General features: G+C 38.0%; 1 protein-coding gene across 4 annotated transcripts in view; it reads left to right on the top strand.

Annotated features, from left to right (window-relative positions):
* Window positions 1-12,526, top strand: part of DUSP16 (dual specificity phosphatase 16) — a 100,817-nt gene that overhangs the window by 23,025 nt on the left and 65,266 nt on the right. For 2 of the 4 annotated variants that reach the window (XM_027856446.1, XM_027856448.1), the window contains exon 2: window positions 631-673. The exons of the other annotated variants lie outside the window; for them this stretch is intronic. The gene's annotated coding sequence lies outside the window, so the exon portion shown is untranslated. The remainder of the gene's footprint in view (window positions 1-630; window positions 674-12,526) is intronic. 4 annotated transcript variants of the gene reach the window in all.

Raw genomic sequence — 12,526 nt, forward strand, 5'->3', positions numbered from 1 at the left:
TGCCACCTAGCTGCCCCTCTCATCATTTTTAAAAGCTCTCTGTAGCCTTAGCATTCTTCATCTCATGGCCTTAAACAATTTCGTAGAGAGTTAACAGATCTTTGTGGGGCATGTATTAGTATATGTCACTGTGCGCATATCCAGAAAGTCTCTCAGCACTCATAATATCCAGCAAATCCAAACAGAGAGGAAGAAAGGGGAAGTCAAGTACTGATTAAGGTCCTGAAAATGCTGAGGGACTGGAGCAGTTTGACAAAGAGCTGTGCTTATGAGAACATTTTACCAATATGGTAAATAAAGAAAATAGAACTCTTAAATCCAAAAGCCAAAGAAAATCAATGCTAACTAAAAGGGAATTAAGCAGTAGGTATATAAGCAGTTCTAACATTGGTTTCATTTGTGGTCAGGTCAACTCGGGTTGTTAAGGATAACTTATATTTGAGTCTGAGACTGGCCAATTTCTTCATATTATATGTGGGTATGTCATCATCGACCAACACCCTGTTTTACCCTGTAACCTGTGGGAAACATCCTTGGGTTTGTGGTTGTATGCTACTATTTGTAGAGTCCAATGCTATTTTTGCTTCTAGATTTGATTTTAATTTAGATTTCATCCTAATTTGATTTTAGATGGATGACTGTCTGAAAACGATTGCTCATCATGTGACATATGGTAAGCACCAGATTGGGGATCAAGAAATCAGTTCAAGAGACCTGAATTTTAGTTTTGGCTTTTCCATTGGCTTCCATTTCCATTGGGTTGCTGGGTGACCTGAACCTAATTTTCTTCAGCTGTAACATTAAGGGTTGGGACTGAGTGAACTCTAAGTTCTGGTCTAACTTTATTATTCTATGACTTTGTGATCCTGTAAGTTGCTAAAGCACAGAGTAAGACTAAATAACAGAGACAGAAAGTGTTAGTGATACTTGCTGAGACTCATCATGAGTTGGTAGATATTTTCAAGATAGATGTTCACTCCTGTAATTGAGTGTATATGGATATGTGTGTGCTCTCTCTGCTATCCATCTGAGCTCTGTTAGTTTTTGGTCAAGGGCCAGGCCCCGATGTCCCTCTCCATTCCTTCCTCTTCCACACATGACCAACTACAGCTGTTTGTGGGAGTAGGGAAGTTAATGAAGGGATAAGAGAATGGTTCAGAGAGCCTCTTGAGTTGTTGCCAACATGTTCAGAGCTGCCATTGGCCATTTTGAACTTAGATAATACAGTCAGATTAGGAGCTGATACTCTACTTGGCCGACTTTTTAATGCCTTAGCAGAAGATTCCATGGGCAAGAGATCACCTAAATCCTTTGCATCACTTCCTCATTCTCCTTCTGACTACTGGTTTCTTGCCATTTTAACAATTTAAAAGCACTTCCTCTCTTGTGCATTACTTTTCTTCTGTCTAGCCGACAGTGGCCAATGTGGTTATAGGTAGACAATGAAATTAATCGCACTCATAATTTTTCTTCTCCAAAAAATAATACATGAGTCGTTAATTATATTGAATTATATTGACAAATTCTTGTTATTTGACCTTTAAAAATTTTGTTATGTATTCATTTGTATGGGAAATCAGGATTTGATAATTCCTTGAATAGCATCATTACAGTACATAATTTTATTTTGCTTTATACTTGCTGCAAAGATAACACAAAATTATGAAGAATAAGTAAGAATTGAAGAACTGGAAGGGACCTCAGAGGTCATCTGGTTTAACCTTCCCATAAAATGGGGATGATAATAATTAACATCTGCCTCAGGTGGGATAAAATTGTTATCAGGATAAAATGAGTTCACATATGCAAAACTCTTTGCAAATCTTAAAGCATCATATAAATACTGTCCGTCAGCAGCAGCCACAAACATTTATTTAGTCGCTCCCAGGAGGGATAGGTGGTATATTTTTCTTCGATGAATTCTTTGTCATTAAATTGTCTCAGTGATTATTAATGACATTGAGGGCAGGCATTGTCTTTTTGCTAGGTGAGATAGTGTGATGTAGTGGATAGAGAATCACCGTAAAATCGGCAAGACTTGGGTTCGCATCCCATCTCTGACATTTACTAGAAGTATAACTCTGGACCTCTGTGAGCCACGGGAACCAGAGGACCTCTATGTAAGTCCCTAGAATTTATGTTCTAGGTAAGGTAACATCTGCTTTGGTAAAGGGAAACCTCATGTCGGAAACCACAGCTCCTTTGCCTGCTCAGGTGTCATCTCTTATCCATGTCTCTTTTTCAAAATGAAGATCGGGGCGTAAACTAGATTCAACCGCAGAATATGTTGGTTTTGGGGTGAGATTCCCAATCTGCAGGAAGAAAGAGAAAAGAGGCAGGACTATAGACCCAGTGCCTCTGTTATTGAATACTCACTTTGGAATAGCTTGGGAGGGAGCATTGGACAGGGTTTCCATTTTGACCAAAAAAATGCTGAAGTTGGTTTCCCTCCTTTACCCACCCCCCAAACTTATTTCCCTTTTCCTAGCAGTGGGGCTGGTACCTAAGACTGTTGTAGATCAAAGCTCTTTGACCTGAAAGGAGTTAGGAAAAGAAGTGTTTTGCTCTAATGAAGTGACCAGTGACCAGAAAGGTTGAGAACTATGGAGATACTAAACCTGGCCATCTTCCCCACTTATCTGTAATTCCTTTTGCCTTCCTCACTGAGTTTTCTGTTTATGAAGGGCCCTGGTTAGTTTTATCTTTTATTTTTCCCACTCATTATTACCCAGTAGGACTGGGAAATTCTTTTGGAAACATGAATTTTCTGAATTGATTGCTATATTTGGGTTGATTGTGCATTACTCAGTTTTGTTTTTTCCTTTGTTCTGGGGAATATTTGTTAACCTGGTTGAGAGATTCTCACAGTTACTGGTCAGGTGAAGTTCACATGAAACTGTGAGCTCATTTTTCAGGAAACTTCCTGAAACTTTGTTGTATTTTTCCTGATAGGAGATGGTCTTAAGTAATTGCCTTGATTTTGTAGGTATGCTCCCAATCCAGTTCAACTCAACCAGCATTAAAAGTGCCTACTATGAGCAGTAGGGCCTTGGGATACACATATGGAAAGATAGGTGGATGGTTCTTGCCCTAAAGGGGCTTGCATTCTAATAAAGAAGATATGTAAGTCATGAACAATTAAGTATGATAATAGGTGGAATGTGATTAAGGTTAAGACAAGATGCCGGGAAAGTCCTTGAAGAATACTCAAAAAAGGAGATAACATTTTTAAGTGCAGTTGTTAGGAAAGGTTTCAGTGGAGGATGTTGGACCTAAGCTGGGCCTTAAAGGAAGAAGATTTCTATGATAATACCTTAGATTTAGCACTTAAAGCTTTATAAAAATGCTTTCTCTGCAATAGCCCTATGAGGTGGATAGTGCAAGTATGAATGAATGAAGGTCCCATTTTTATGGGTGAGGAACTGAGACTCACATGGTCACTGTTAAGAGCTAGGAATTGAATCTAGGTTTTCTGACTCGAAGCCCAGTACTTTTTTCAATTTACCATGATCTTGCACCTTTGTCTTTCCAGCGTCTCAAACTGGATATCTTGTAGGCATTTTAAACTCAAGATGTCCAAAACCAACTCATTCTCTTTCCCCCAAACCCTCCCCCATCCCTCTACCTTTCCTGTTACTGTAGAGGTCAATACCATCCTCCCAGTTCCTCAAGCTCAATACCCAGGTGACTTCTTCCACTTCTGACACTGCTGCTACTCTGGTGCAGGCCCTCATCATTTCACACCTGGATTATTGTAATATCTTGCTGTTAGAGCCTCAAGTCTCTCTCTACTCCAGTCCTCCATTCAGTAACCAGAGTGATAATCCTAAGTACAGATCAGTTCCGTACTTAATAATAAACTCCCTATGGCCTCTAGGATCACATACAAAATCCTCTATTTGGCATTCAAAGACCTTCATAAAACCTAACTCCTTCCTTCTTTTCCATCTAGTCTTCTTACATTTTACACCCTACCATGCATGTCTTTGAGTGAGTGATGTCTTTTGACTCACACATTAATTGGATTTAAGTGAGGCAGAGTTTTGGTAAGTCCTTGGCCTCACTCTCTTCCAGAGCCATCAAAGTCCAGCGGCAAGGCAAAAGTCAAGACTTGACTAGTGATGACTTGGGATGCAGTGGATGACCTCGGTGTCTTTGGTGTCCAACCAAGCTCCAAGTGCTCCATAGCATCTGCTTCAGCTGCCTTCCTGTTCTTATCTGACCATTTTGCAGGGAGTAGTCAAGGTGAGGGGGGTATCTTTATGTGCTTGGAGTAGATACCCCCTTGTTTAATCTGTCTGCCAAAATGCTTTACCGAAATGTGACTGCTGCACATGCTACAACTTCTTGGAGCCACAGATAAGAGTTAGGTGAATCTGATGGACACCAAAGGTGAAAAGCAACTCTAGGTATTTTCTTTGATTATCCCCCATGCCTAGAATGCTCTTTCTCCTCATCTTTTGTCTACTGGCTTCCTTTAAATCCCAATTAAAATCCCATCTTCTATAGGAAACCTTTTATAACTCCTCTTAATTCTAGTGCCTTCCCTCATTTAATTATTTCCTTTTTATCCTGTATGTTGCTTGTTTGCACATATGTTCACATGTTATCTTCTCCCATTAGATTGTGAGCTCCTTAAGGGCAGGGACTATCTTTTGCCTCTCTATGTATCCCCAGCACTTAGCACAGTGCCTGGCACATAGTAGGTGCTTAATAAATGTTTATTGATTGACTGCCTGGTCTCCTATTCTAGGAAAGTGTGCAAATTGCCTGTGCAAATTGCATGAAGGTGGGACAGTGAAGAATGAAATCAGGACTGATTAGACATCCAGGTTAGACAGAGTGCCACTGGAAATGTGTGCTTGGTGTGTTTTTGTTTAGCCAGAAAGCATTTAATCCCATAAGATTTAGAGCTGGATTGTGTCTTAGAGATCATATCGTCCAACCACTTCATTTTTCACGAGGGGAAAATGAGGCCTTAATGTAGTGGAATGATTAAGGACAAACAGGTAACAGAGGTGAGATTCAAATCTTGTCTTCTTACTTCAATTTGAGGACTTTTTCCATCCTGCCCATCCGTTTGGGAATAGAGAGACTTGATTACCATGCCAGGGACATCTCAAACTGTATGTCCATTTTGAGATGTTGGAAGGACAGAGGTTGCCAGATCATACTAAATTGAAGATGGTATCCCTATCATAAATATATTAGAACAGTTTACTGACATCAAACCTTGCCTAATGATTCTCTAGCTAGAAGTGATTTCTTTAAGCTAAATTCCTGTACCACTTTGTATCTCTGTTGTAGCAACACAAACTTCTTGGTATTATAGTTGTTTTCCCATGTCTTATCTTTCCCTATAAACTGAGTTCTTCAAGGTGAGGGACTGTCTATGCCTTATTATCCATACATGCACTGGAACCAGCTTCAGTTGGCCCATTTGTTAAATTTTCAGTTATAAGTAGTTACACCTCAGAAATCAGCAGACTCAACGAGTCAGGGCTTGATTTATTGTTTTGTTGATTATCCAGACTTAAGAAAGTGGTGAGGAAAATGTTGATAATGCCGATTAAATTTAAAAGTGTGTCATAAATACAAGTTCTCCACTCAGAGGCAGTTGTTAGATATTTACCATAGTATTATTATTATTATTATTATTTCTGATGGTATGTTACACATAGCAGGCACTCAGTGAATTTTTGAACGAATGACACACACACATACACACACTCACGTATAAGGAGAATTGAGCTTAATAACCATTTTCTACTTCGATTCTTCTAAATAAATCTTCAAGATGAGAAAATATTTTGGCTCTTAGAATGCTATCTTTTATATTTATAGCCCCAGGTTTGGCCTGGGGCCTAGTTTATTTTCCATTACTACCTATCTTTGTTGAAGTTTTAGACAATTGGTTTTGAGGGAGAAACTCTAAAGGAACTGTATGCCTTTTGGATGATAATTCATCCTTAAAAAAAAATTAAATCCTTGGCCAGTGGCGTCAGTATAATCTTCTTTCTAAAATTAGGTGAATGCCTTCTTTCAGCATTTGCCTTTCTGTACAGTTTTATCTTTCTAGATTCTCTTTTTGGCAATAATAGACTTGAATTAGTGTAGGCTCTTAAGGAATCTTAGGATAAGTACTTTCAAGGGTTTGGCTCAGGCAGAACAGACAGAGAAGCCTAACCTTGAGTTTTTGAGAAAGGAAGGAAGTTCTGATATTTTAAGTTTTTTTTGTAAGTCCTTGGCTATTTTTGAATTATTATATGGCCAAGATTCATAGGATCACACTTGCATATTTTTAGGAGCTAGAGGTTGGGGGTGCAAGGAATAAAAGTTATTCAATACTATTTACACCCACTTGGAAAGTAAAAAGATTCCTCAAGAACTCTCCTGTTTTATTAAACAGCAATAAAAGACAAATTAATCCCTATTATTACACTCTCTGGTTGTAAGCAGTTGTCCAAAGAATCACGCTTTTTACTTAGAACAAAAATTTGGACAAGAATTTTTCTTTCAACTACTCTTTTGAAAATGTTACATTGTTGACTGACAGATAAAAGGCCACAGATTTCTGATGAAGTACTAATGCTTTGGTTCATGAATTTGATCCATTATCTAAGATGCTTTATACCTGAAGTATGTTTTGGCAGTGTGGTGAAGAATATGGACCCTTTCTAAGAATAATGGTTTTCTTTTTTTTTTTGCCTGCATTCATAATTGAAGAAAAAGCAAAATTTCAGTTAGAGGTCAGTGAAAATGAATATGTAATTTTTTTTCCATAAGTTCATGGATCTCTTCCCTGAAATCTGTCCATCAACTCCTTGGTGATTCATGGACCTCAAGCAAAAAACCTATTTTAGAATTTTATAATAGTGGGTGCTTGGTGGTATGCTAGTATATACTGATGATACAGGAATAGGTAGAAACTTGCTATTTTCAGATTTTCCTAGAATATATTTTAAAGAAGGAAGGGAATAAGCATTTATTAAATACTTTCTAGTGCCAGGCACTGTGTTAAACACCAGGGATACTGTTGTTGTTATTCAGTTGTGTCCAACTCTTCATGTCCCCATGGACCATAGCATGCCAGGCCCTTCCATCCTGCATTACCCTATCTCTTGAAGTATGTCAAAATTCATACTGGGGAGACAAATACAAGCAAAAAGAAAGATATGCCCTGCTCTCAGTGGAGGAAGATGTAATAGAAATAGAAATAGAAAGCTGAAGAGGGAGTAGGTAGGGTAAAGGTATCCAGGGCCTGGCATGGTTTGAAGTCTTAAAAGTTATGAGCAGGACTGGGAGAAGAATGAAAATTGGCTTGGACCCCTCCACAAAATGGCAGGCCCAGGAGGAACTCATCAGTGGGAGAAGGGGGTGGTTTTGAACAGGGATATTCCAGATTGAGAAGGCCTTTGGAGGGGAGGAGGGTGGATGTTCCTGGGCAGGGAGGGAGACCCCAGGTGCTAAGGGAAGTTTCAGAATGAGACAGTAGCTAGGGGCATGGTTTTAAAATCCAAAGTTAGGAATTGGGTCAGATTGGGGATTAAAGTGGTGATTTTCCTGTATCTCTTAACATTAGCTTCATTAATATAACATTATGTTATGTTATTATATATATAAATTTATTTTTATTACATATTATTTATTTATAATAATATATAATTATTATTATATATAATAATCATAACATTAGTTTAACAGAAAAAGGAGAAAAAAAGGACTAGAGGGCATATACATCTAGGGGGTGGGTGGGGAAGACTTGGAAAACTGAGTTGCTTTAACCACTAAGTGTATTTGGTAAAACCATAGCATGGACCTGTGCCCCAGAATGCATACCCTAAACACTAGTTTAGTGTTAGTAGTAGTATTGAGTAGTCTTGTTTCTTCCTTAAAGGAACTTATGAGGTGGTTGTAACACTGACAACCAAATGCATAGCCAGGGAGACTAATTCTGTTTTTCTAATTATGGCTAATCCAGTTAATAGATAGGACCTAATCCTAAAAGCTTGAAATGTCTAACAAAGATAATAAATCACCCCTCCTAATAAAACTTTAAAACAATAAAATGAATTGAATCACTATTCTCTAAGCCATATGTGCTTAAAGTCAGAGTATTTGGACTCAAAGATGTCAATTAGCCTTTTCCTTCATACTTTGACAATGAGAGTGGCCTGGCCTTTGTGACTTCTTGCTAAAGAGGAGGGGAAAAGCCCCAACAAACTTCCCTCTGAATACCCATTAAGTCATTGTTAATACCCTCTTACCCCTGGGAACCATATCCCTAAGCTGCCCACCAACTATTTATTTATTGATATAATGAAACAAAGAAGAGGTAGTCTATAAGGATTGGGAGGTCCAGGGTAAAAAGGCCCTTCCAGAACCTTTTGGGAAAGGCTTCTGCCATAAGGGGTAAGAGGAGGAAATGAGCATTTGTATGGTGCCTACTGTGTGCCAGGCACTAAGCTTAGTAGGTGCTAAGGGTGCTTAGTATTGGGAATACAAAGCAAGGTAAAAAACAGCCCCTGTCTTCTAGGAGCTTACAGTCTAATGAGAGAGATAATATGTAGACAATTATGTACCAAGAAGCTATATACAAGATAAATCGGAAGTAACCACAAGAGGGAAGGCACTAGAATTAAGAGGAATATGTCAGATGTAGGACTCGAACCCAGGTATTCTGGGCTCAGAGGCCAGTTCTCTATCCGATATGTCATGCTATCTCTCTAGTCTCTAGGAGTGAATAAAGTAACTTGCCTTCAGGAAGCTTATTTTCTTCTGGAAGGGGCAAGGGAATTAGTGGGAATCAGATTTAAGGAATGGGGGCCTGGTAGAACCAGAACAACAGGGTAAACAACAAAGGTTTTATGTAGGCAGTGGTGTTTGAGCTAAGCCTTGAACAGGGCTAAGAATTCCAGAAAGTTGATGTGAAGAGAGAACATTCCAAGTATGGGTGACAGTGCTGTGACCTGGAGATAGGAGATGGAATGTGTGTATGGAGCATCAATGAGACCAGTCTGGCTGTAGTATAAAGTGTAGAATGGGAGATAATGTGCTCCCAATCTGAAAAGACGGGCTAGAGAATATAGAGAAGGATTTGAAAAGCCAAAGACAGGAGATTGCCTTTTATTCCAGAGACAAGAGGGAGGTAGAGGAGCTTTTAGAGTAGGTTAGTGACATAATCACACTGATGTTTGAAAAACAATAGAAATTTCGGGGCAGCTAGGTGGTGCAGTGGATAGAGCACCGACCCTGAAGTTAGGAGGAATTGAGTTCAAATCTGGCCTCAGACCAAACACTTGACACTTACTAGCTGTATGACCCTGGGCAAGTTACTAAACCCCAATTGCCTAAAAAATGAAAAATGAAAAATAATAGAAATTTGACAACTCTGTGGAGGGTAGATTGGAGAGAGCAGAGTCTGAAGACTGGGAAACCAATTAGGAGGCTATTTAATTGTCCAGGAGAGAAGTAATAAAGGCTTGAACTAGAATTGCGGAGGAGGTCCATGATTGGAGAGATGGGGACAAATATGAGAGATGTGGAAAAATATTGGAGTGGAAGTAGAAGCTTAATGGAGACAGACGTGGTCAGCCTCTCCTGTTGATTTCCCTCACCACTTGGAAGCAAATGCCATCTACATGGGTGATTTTTATTGGAAGTCAGCAACCACATCAGGAAGATAAAAGACAGCCCATGTATATAACTTACGAATCTGAAGTCAGATATGTTGGAATGAAATTTTGGTGTGTGTTTGACTGGTCTTTTGATTAGAAATATGTCAGAGATCAGCAATGTTCTTAGCTTTTTGGCATCCAAGTGGGAGAGCAGAATGACTTCTTCACCACGCTCTTTTCCTATACTATGGCCTATACTATGTGACTAGACACATTTAAAATAAAAAAAAAATTTTTTATTTTGGATCTCTTTTTTAAAGTAAAATTTGATTGTTAAATTTTAAAAATTAAGTTTAGTTAAGTTTTTTTTAGACAAATAATAACAATGTCCATAATGATTGTGTATCAATATATTTTTACCTAAATTCAATTCTCCAGGTAGGTACCCTGGTGAAATGTGCTACACACATCTATAATCGTATTCTGTTCCTTTCATTTCACATGATGGATAGACTTGGTGCGTAGCTTTTGATTATGATCAGATTTTATTTCTAGGCTTTATTCTGTTGTTTTATCAGTCATATCAACACTTTGTGACACCATTTGGGGTTTTCTTGGCAAAGATACTGGAGTGGTTTGGCATTTCCTTCTGCACCTCATTTCATAGATATGGAAACTGAGGCAGAGTTAAGTGACTTGCCCAGGGTCATATAGCTAATAAGTGTCTAAGGCTAGATTTGAACTCAGGAAGATGAGTCTTCCTGGCAGGCCTGGAACTCTATCCACTGTGCCATCTAGCTGCCCTAGGCTACCAACCTATAAAGTATGTGAATTAGGCTCAAATCTTCTCAACATTTTACATATTTGTTTGCCTCTTTTTGTTGAGTCGGTGTGGAAGATGAATTAATTCTTTCTTTTGTGTGTGTGTGTTTTGATATTAGTTTTCTCCTTGTATTCTTTATTCTCCTATCCAATGACAAAATTACTTTTTCTACTGCATTCCAAATATTCTTTCAAATAACTTTTTAATGATGCCTTTTTTTTTTTACATCATCATAGTTTTATTCCTAGTAACCTTCCCTCTTCCACTTCCAGAGAGCCATCCCACATTTTTTTAAAGAAGAAAAAAAATCAGCACAACTGATCAGTACAACGAAAGAGGCTGAAAGCATGTGCAGTGTGTACCACCTGAGGACATCCTACCTCCGCAAAAGGATGGGTTGGAGAAGTCCTCTCATATCACTGAATTTGAGTCATGCTTGATCTTTATAATTTTGTTAAATTCATTTTTTATTTTTTAGTGGGTAGTTTTCATTGTTGTAATGATTGTGTATGTTGTTTCTTGGCTCTGCTCACTTCACTTTGCATCAGTTCGTGTAAATCTTCCCAGGTTTCTCTGTATTTATCACATGCATTGTTTCTTATAGAATAGTAATATTCCATTACAGTCATGTACCGTAATTTGTCATTCCCCAGTCAATGAGCATCTGCTTTGATTCCACATTCCATGTTCATTAAAAAAAATCTCTTCCCTCTAACTGTGGGTCTATCTGTACTTACCTCAAATATCATTTTTCAAGATTAGTGGGACAGCTGTCGCCATAGTCTGATATGTCATACATAGGGTTTCTTATCTTTCTCTTTGTTCTCATTTTGTAGAACTGAAATTGAGATAATTTTCAGTTTTTTTTTTTTTTATTTTAGTCATCTTCATGCCAAGTCATAGTAGCTATGTGGCTAAGCATAGCTGTTGTGAAACATCTGTGACAAGTTTCTAAACCTCAAAGTTTTCCTTCTGCTCCTTTGCTTTTATTTGGGACTCAATCTCCCCATACAGTCACTAGGTGTTATGCTCAAGAAGCACAAACTCTTTTTAAAATATTGAACTAGAATTGGGGAAATTGGAAATTGGGGAAATATTGGAAAAATAGAATATTAAATTAAAAAAATAATGCTTCTGAAGGCATGTTCTTGGCCAAACACGTTTGTGTTTGTGTATGTGATGCACTTGCATTAATATTAATTAGGTGGTTCAGTGGATAGAGCACCAGCTCTGGAGTCAGGAGGACCTGAGTTCAAATTTGGCCTCAGACACTTGACACTCACTAGCTGTATGATCCCAGGCAAGTAATTTTACCCCAATTGCCTCCCCCAACCCCAAATTAAAAATTTGGGAAAAAAATATTGAGCTAATTAGGAATGCAATGTCCAAAGTCATAGAATGCAGGCCACAGCCACATATATATTTATAAAATGACAATTAGATTATCAGCAGTTTTGAATTACCTATATTATTACTTCTATCCATTATACATATCTTGATGGCTGGCTGTGTAACATTTTCAAATTTGGTTTCTTTGGGACACTTCTGAAAGCCTTCTCCCCTCGTTCATGCCTGCTCCTTCCTGGCATAAGTGCCTCAAATACACTGACTTAACTTAAAGTTATTTTTTCCTCTGGATTGCAAATATTGTCATCTATCTAAATATCTTCAAAAGAGAGAGCTAAGACTCTTAGTCCTTTTTGTTCTCATTTTTATTTTACTTTAAATTACTTTTTGGAATTCTTTCTAGGCATTCAGAATTTCTAATCTATCTATCCCTCTATACATTCATTCATTTATCTAATTCATTCATTCATTCATTTATTTGTTTGTGGCTTGCAACCTCAGCTTTATACTCAATTCTTCACTTGCACTCACCCCACAAATCTAATCTGTTGACAAATATTGTTTCTACCTTCACAGTATCTCTCCACATACAGAGCCAGTTTCCTCGTCTAGGCCTTCATCAGCTCTCACCTAGACAAAGAAGCCTTTTTTTTTTTTTTTTTTTTTTTTTTTTTTTTTTTTTGGTTTTCCCTATTCCACTTCCTTTTTTTTTTTTTTTTTTTTTTTTTTTTTTTTTTTG

The sequence above is a fragment of the Vombatus ursinus genome, unplaced genomic scaffold (assembly GCF_900497805.2).
Source record: "Vombatus ursinus unplaced genomic scaffold, bare-nosed wombat genome assembly UNPS02011431.1, whole genome shotgun sequence".
NCBI lineage: Eukaryota > Metazoa > Chordata > Mammalia > Diprotodontia > Vombatidae > Vombatus > Vombatus ursinus.